The 7,679-nt window shown below is 47.4% G+C and overlaps 1 long non-coding RNA gene across 1 annotated transcript; it reads left to right on the top strand.

The window, feature by feature from the left end:
- The first annotated feature begins 3,609 nt into the window (after positions 1-3,609).
- Positions 3,610-6,181, top strand: LOC123047362 (uncharacterized). Its single transcript, XR_006422966.1, has 2 exons — positions 3,610-4,127; positions 4,677-6,181. It is a non-coding gene; the product is annotated as an uncharacterized lncRNA (long non-coding RNA).
- The last annotated feature ends 1,498 nt before the right edge of the window (positions 6,182-7,679 follow it).

The raw sequence follows: 7,679 nt of genomic DNA on the forward strand, positions 1-7,679 counted from the left end.
CCGAGCATGAGGGGCTACTGTCTATGCGGTACTATTTTACATATATCAAAATTCTTACCTCAAAGCCTGTTAGAAGGCTGCTGCAGGCTTCGGTCAGCCCGCTCTTGGCGAGCTGCACCTTCTGAATCACCGCACTCATAACAGTGCGGTGTTCCTCTTTGATGGAGGCGCCATTGAGCGCCTCCAGCAAGCTATCCGGCGCCTCCGGTAGGGCGGAGGCTGCCGGCGTCACGGTCTTGCCCTTCTTACGAAGGGGCCGCACGCCGGACTCCGGAGCCACTATGAGATCCGGAGCCGAGTCCGGTGCAAAGTCCGGGAGGTTGTCCTGCGACACCTCCGGGGCCTCCTCCTCCTGGCGGGTTCCTTCCCGGGATCCCACCTCGGCATCGTCCGTGTCACGGGGGGAGGAGGCGGTCGGAAGAGAATCCATATCCGACGCACCTAAGGACCCGCTCGACGAAGCGGGAAGATCGTCCTTGGGCGGACTGCAGGGTTGTATGCGGCATTAGAAAGACATTGTGTGACAAAAAAGAAAAAACCATAAAGTTATTCGGGAGTCCGGATACTCACGATCTCGCCAGGGGCTTGGCCCTTGGGGGCCACTCTTCGTCGTCGTCACTGGCGTTGGCAGAGCAGTCCGGGGGAAGAGTTTTTCCCTTCTTGGACCCTTTGGCCTCCCTCGTTGGGGAGGCCTTCCTTTTCTTCTCTCCCCACACTGGGGGAGAGGCTTTCTTCTTCTCCTCCTCACCTTGGTGAGAGGAGTCGGCCTCGGAGTCGTCATCCGATAGGACCTGAAAACGGGAACTCTTCCGAGTCCCCGTGGCCTTCTTCTTGGCCTTCTTCTCCGGCACCACGTGGGGTGCCGGTGCCAGCAGCCTCGTTAGACGGGCGTCCGCTGGGTCCTCTGGCAATGGGGCCGGACAGATAGTCTGTTCGGCCTTCGCCATCCAGTACTGTCAAAGGAAAAGGGAGTTTAGATCCCGCATAGAGTCAAACTAGGGAAAACGAGCGTTCTGTAAAGGACAAAATCACTTACCTCGTCAGCCGGATGCTGCGAGCTGAATCCGCGATCTTCGGTAGCGGATGCGGGAGCCTCGGCGCCCTTGAACAGCACCTTCCAGACATCTTCGTACGTAGTGTTGAAGAGCCCGCTCAGAGTCTGGTGCTGCGCCGGATCGAACTCCCACATGTTGAAACCCCGTCATTGGCACGGGAGAATCCGGCGGATAAGCATGACCTGGACTATGTTGACAAGCTTGAGCTTCTTGTCCACCAGCTTTTGGATACAGGCTTGGAGTCCGGTCAGCTCCTCCGAATCACCCCAGATCCGGCCACTCTCTTTCCAGGAGGTGAGCCGTGTAGGAATGCCAGATCTGAATTCGGGGGCCGCTGCCCAATCAGGGTCACGCGGCTCAGTGATGTAGAACCACCCCGATTGCCACCCCTTAATGGTTTCCACGAAAGTGCCCTCCAGCCAAGTAACGTGGGACATCCTGCCCACCATGGCACCTCCGCACTCCGCTTGGCTGCCCTTCACAACCTTCGGCTTGACACTGAACGTCTTGAGCCACAAGCCGAAGTGGGGCTGGATGCAGAGGAAGGCCTCGCACACGACTATGAACGCCGAGATGTTGAGGATGAAATTCGGGGCCAGATCATGGAAATCCAAGCCGTAGTAGAACATGAGCCCCCGGACGAAGGGATGAAGTGGGAAGCCCAGTCCGCGGAGGAAATGGGGAAGAAATACTACCCTCTCATGGGGCCTGGGGGTGGGGATGAGCTCTCCCTCATCGGGGAGCCGGTGCGCGATGTTGCTGGACAAATATCCGGCATCGCGCAGCTTCTGGATCTGCCCCTCCGTGACGGAGGAGGCCATCCACTTGCCTCCCGCTCCGGACATAGTTGGAGAAGGTTGAGGTGAGAAGTGCGGACTTTGGCGCTGGAGCTTGAGTTCGCGGTGATGGATAAGCCAAGGAGGAAGAAGGCGCAGGTAAAAGGGTTGGATCTTTATCCCCTTATATGGGCGGACAAAAACATGTGTCCCAACCGGCCTGGTAAAACTCGCTTATCTCCCAAGCGCCGCAATCAATGGCGCGGTTGGGTTACCCACGTCCGTATTGATGGGAATCCCGGAATAAGGGGAACACGATCTCTGCTTCGACAAGACGTGCCAAGGAACCCGCTTCGCTAAACACGCTGAGGTGGTGCAATAAAAACAATTCAAGTAAAGGCTTGGTAGTGGGGTGATGTCACGCCACAAAACGCGTCAGCAGATTGAACTGGTGTAATATTATTCTCCCTACGGTGGTACGTGGAATTTATTTTTGAAGAGCCGGACACTATCCTGGTGTTCACAATCTTCTATAAATTATTCGGAGGAGGAACCCGCCTTGCAATGGCGAAGACAATATGTGCGCCGGACTCGTCATCATTGAAGCCTGGTTCAGGGGCTACTGAGGGAGTCCTGGACTAGGGGGTGTCCGGATAGCCGAACTATCATCATCGGCCGGACTCCAAGACTATGAAGATACAAGATTGAAGACTTCGTCCCGTGTCCGGATGGGACTTTCCTTGGCGTGGAAGGCAAGCTTGGCGATATGGATATGTAGATCTCCTACCCTTGTAACCGACTCTGTGTAACCCTAGCCCTCTCCGGTGTCTATATAAACCGGATGGCTTTAGTCCATAGGACGAACAACAATCATACCATAGGCTAGCTTCTAGGGTTTAGCCTCCTTGATCTCGTGGTAGATCCACTCTTATAACACACATCATCAATATTAATCAAGCAGGACGTAGGGTTTTACCTCCATCAAAAGGGTCCGAACCTGGGTAAAACATTGTGTCCCTTGTCTCCTGTTACCATCCGCCTAGACGCACAGTTCGGGACCCCCTACCCGAGATCCGCCGATTTTGACACCGACAATGATGAACTCCTTGCTCTTGTGCTTGAAATGATAGTCTCCCCAACACTCAACTCTCTCTCATAGGATTTGGATCTAGTGGAAAGAAGATTTGAGTGGAAAGCAACTTGGGGAAGGCTAGAGATCAAGATTCATATGGTAGGAATGGAATATCTTGGCCTCAACACATGAGTAGGTGGTTCTCTCTCAGAAATGGTAAGTTCGAAGTGTAGATTTGTTCTGATGGCTCTCTCCACGAATGAAGAGGAGGTGGAGGGGTATATCACTACAAGAAACATGTTAATCCATGACGGATTCCTGATGGCGTTCTTGAAAACCGTCATGGGTCAGCAAGATGTGGGTGGCCACCCAAAACGATAGCCCCATTCATGACGGACATCAAGGACCATCACAGAAACCGTCACGTACCGACCTATTGGGCTAGCCTTCTCTTTTCTTATACATCACCCAGACCGTCATCGATGGTTCCTGATGATGTGTCGTGCGTGGCTCTTTACTTGTCCCACATGTCAGTTAAATGTAGTCAACAAAATAAAAAATAAATGGGGGGCGCGCGCCTGGAAATTGGAGAGCGCGGGCGGAGATGCAAAAATTCAAGTCGCCAACGCGGGCCAATCTGGATGGCCAAAATTTGGAGCCGGCCTATTTAACCCCACAGTCCACGCCCATCTAACCCTAATCCCCATTCCCTTCTCCCGTTCCCTCAGCCGCCGCACTCCACCTATGTTCCCCTGCCGGCTCCCGATCTAGAGCTTCCCTCTCCGCTCCCCTATGCGTCGGGCCCCTCCGGACGACCCCAACTGCTGCGGCTAGACGACATTCGGCGCCGTCCATGACGGGCCCTTCCTCGGTCGCAGTCGACCAGCACATGGACGGCGAACCCCATGATGCTCTGGCCATCTCAACTAGATCGCCGCTGACATCTTCGGCCGGCAGCGAGCCATGGTGAGGTACAGGGCGCCGTCGTCATCACGGATGCGGAGTACAGGGCGCGACCGCCACGGATCCAGCCTCTGCTTCACCGACGCGGCCCCCTTCTCTGTTGTATCTCGTGGCTACTGATCCATCTTTGACCGGCAGCGAGCCATGGTGAGGTACAGGGCGGCGCCGCCGTCACGGATGCTGTGTACAGGACGCCACCGACACGAATCTAGCCTCTGCTTCACCGATGCAGCCCCCTTCTCTGTTGCATCTGCCGGCTAGGTAATACTCTAAAGCTTGGTTGTTGGCGTTGTTTGCCTTTTGCCCGTGCTCTGATTTAAGAATTTTTATGCATCCTGGAATACTTGAGATGGATGTGCATCTTGACACGCAACTTATTGTACATGTAGACTTTGTAACCAAGAATTTAGTGGTGTTTGGTGAGGCACCTTATGCAGGATTATGAATCTTCATATTCTTTAATTATAATTTTGCTAAAAGTGAGTACTCTGGTTAATAATGTTCGAATGATATACACATGTTGTCAACTGGTCCAAGTCTCTGTACAAGTTTCAATACATGAAATTTTCAAGTGATTAAATGTATTGATGTATGTTCTGACATCTTAATGTAGAGCGGCCGGATATTTTATTGACAGAACTGTGAGATAGATTTAGTGGCTCACTTGTCTTATGCATAGTAAACACATTACCATGCTTATAAATAATTCATTTAATCACATCTGACTGAAACATGGAGTCCATCTAATGGCCTCATGTTCCCTTCTCTATTAGTATTTTATATTGACTGGTTCCTTCATAATGTGGTTAGGTACTTGCGAAACTGTATAGTTTATGGCTACAACTTGAAGGTCCTTATTTGGGTCTCGTCCAAAAAAATGGAGCTGGAAATTTTCCATGCGAGCCTAATTTTTAGAATCATGTTTTCAGTTTATTCTGACTAGAAATGTCCAGTGTGTGTTCCATGATGGTAACTCCAAATATGATATTTTTGGTCCTGTAGGTATTTTCCATGTAAAAATATATACTTTGCTGTCTGTGTGCTTGGCTTTGTGCTATTCATATCGATGTTTATATAGGTGGATTGTACATTCTGAATATTTTCTTTGGATATTTTACCTGCTATAATATGATCATTAAGCACCATGCATATGGATTATACCTTTCGTCTATTTGAGCATCTCCTTCAGGCTGGGTGTGTACTTAGAAAATGGAGAAATGTACTCCTTAGAGATCGACATGTAAGTGTAATTTTCATCTACTTTGTTGATGTAGTGTGTCTCTTCATTCTGAGATTGTGGGCGTATTATAAATTGAGTTTGTTTGCTATGTGCTCTGCCTAAGTTATGTGATTCATGAATCTGAAGATAAAAAACTTCACAAGTTGCAACCCTGCCTAAACTACATTTTGATTGTCAACATTTTTTTAGTTGAGAAAGTAATAAGGTTCAAAATATTAGTTGTAGACAGTGAATGAAAATTAATCTTTTATCATTCGTTTAACTTACCAGGAGTGTTTAGTAAGTATATGGTTGCTTCAGCTTTTCCCTATTATTGTATAGAAAAGTTCATTTGAAGAGGAGGTTTGGAATAAGGAAATGATTAACCTGTAGGATGGAGGTATTCTTATGTAGTGAAATAATTTTCTAACAATCCTATTCATTTGTGAAAAAACAAAATATACCATTGTGAGGAAGTACATGATAAATCACTTAGCTGTTTAAAAGCATACTTTATTAGGCCTGAAAAAATTCTAACATAATTTTATTTTTATGTTTGACATAACCATATATATATTTCAGTACATATCAGTTGTGTCACCCTAACTTCAGTAATAAATGCTTTTATGTAATTTTTTTGTGTCTACACTACTTTGTCTAAATTAGTAGTGATGATTATGATTTGGTGGTGTTAGATTCTAAAGGACCTTTTGTTTGTAGGCTATTGCTATGTTGTTGCATTGCAAATCTGGATGACCACATATCTCTTATGAGATTTGGATATTGAATAAACCACCACCCTGTCCACTATGGAAAGATGGGGTTTGCTGGACTCCAATGAGCATTACGGTGTCCTTTTTGGAGAGAATGAGCATTATGGTGTTGGAGCGGAAATGATGCAAAGGGCATTTGTGGCTAGTTTGTAATTTTTTTTTTCTGGGAACTGTTTTTCTTACGTTCCTGGTTGTAATTATTTTTTTCTGTAATTTGTATTTGATTAAATTTTTTAAGGGAATTCTTTTGTTAGATATGTTCAGAAATCTATTAAGTACACATTGGATCAAAATGTTTGGGCTATTGATATGGTTAAAATCTATGGGCTAAAATGGGCTATGAATGTAATCAGGTAGAATGTAATATGGCCCATGATTGAATTTAATGGGCCCAAATCCTAACCAATCTTGGATTATTGCATGGGCCAAAGTAAATTTGGGCTGATTGTCACATGGGCTGCCATATCAGAGCCATGTTGGATGCCATGTCAGACGATGATGTGTTTGGCATGTTAATGCCGTTATCACATGTCAATTGTGACGGTCATGAGCTGTCATGATCTGGGACAAAATCCATGACGGCCTGTATTTCTGTCATGATTTGCATGATGGTCAAATTATGACGCGATATACTGACATATTTTAGATCCGTCATCGATGCCCACGCACGACGGTTTTGCAGCGAGTTGTGACGGATTGAAATTGTCATTAATTAACAGATTTCTTGTAGTGTATATAGCCTCCACACAAAATCTAACCGTTACACACAATTTACCAAACTCGGTAGGACCGAATCAACAAACTCGGTTGGACCGATTCAGTAAACCTAGTAACCGTTAGTGATTTCGATGGGACCGACATGCAACTCGGTAGGACCGATATGGTTAGGGTTAGGGCATAACGTAATCTCGATGAGACCGATTACACAAACTCGGTGAGACCGATTTTGGTAATTAGCTAACCAGAGAGTTGGTCAGGTAAACTCGGTGGGGCCGATTCGCTCTTTTCGGTGAGACCGAAATGTTACGAAAGGGAAACAGAGAGTTTACATTGCAATCTTGGTGGGACCGATCGCTCACTTCGGTTAGACCGAAACGTTACGAAGGGAAACAGAGAGATTACAATCCCATCTCGGTGAGACCGAGATCTCTATCGGTGAGACCGATTTGCCTAGGGTTTGTGGCAGTGGCTATGACATTTGAACTCGGTGGCGCCGGATAGAAAGAATCAGTGTGACCGATTTTGACTTTGGGTTTAGGTCATATGAGGATGTGAGAAAGTAGTTGAGGGTATTTGGAGCATATCACTAAGCACTTGAAGCAAGAGGCTCATTAAGCAACACCTCATCCCTCCTTGATAGTATTGGCTTTTCCTATAGACTCAATGTGATGTTGGATCACTAAAATGTAAAATGAAGAGTCTTGAGCTTTTGAGCTTGAGCCAATCCTTTGTCCTTGATATTTTGAGGGATCCATTTTCATCATCCATGACATGCCATTCATTGAGCTTTCCTGAAATAATAGTATTGGAATAGCATTAGCTCAATGAGCTATATGTTGTTATGAATTACCAAAACCACCTAGGGATAGTTGCACTTTCAGATTCATATATTGGATGATATGGTTAGGCCAAGGGGTCAGGCCCACGGGGCTATAAGTCGGTTCAAAAGGAGTTTTGCAGAGGCCAGGGGGCCAAACGCCAGAGACCCTGGCGTCTGGCCCTGGGCCAGACACCGAGGCCCATGGTGTCTTGGCCAGAAGCCAAGGATTGTGGTGTTTGGTCCTGGAGTCCGAGTGGGACTCTTGCCTTTCGGGGAAAACC

The sequence above is a fragment of the Triticum aestivum genome, chromosome 2B (genome assembly GCF_018294505.1).
Source record: "Triticum aestivum cultivar Chinese Spring chromosome 2B, IWGSC CS RefSeq v2.1, whole genome shotgun sequence".
NCBI lineage: Eukaryota > Viridiplantae > Streptophyta > Magnoliopsida > Poales > Poaceae > Triticum > Triticum aestivum.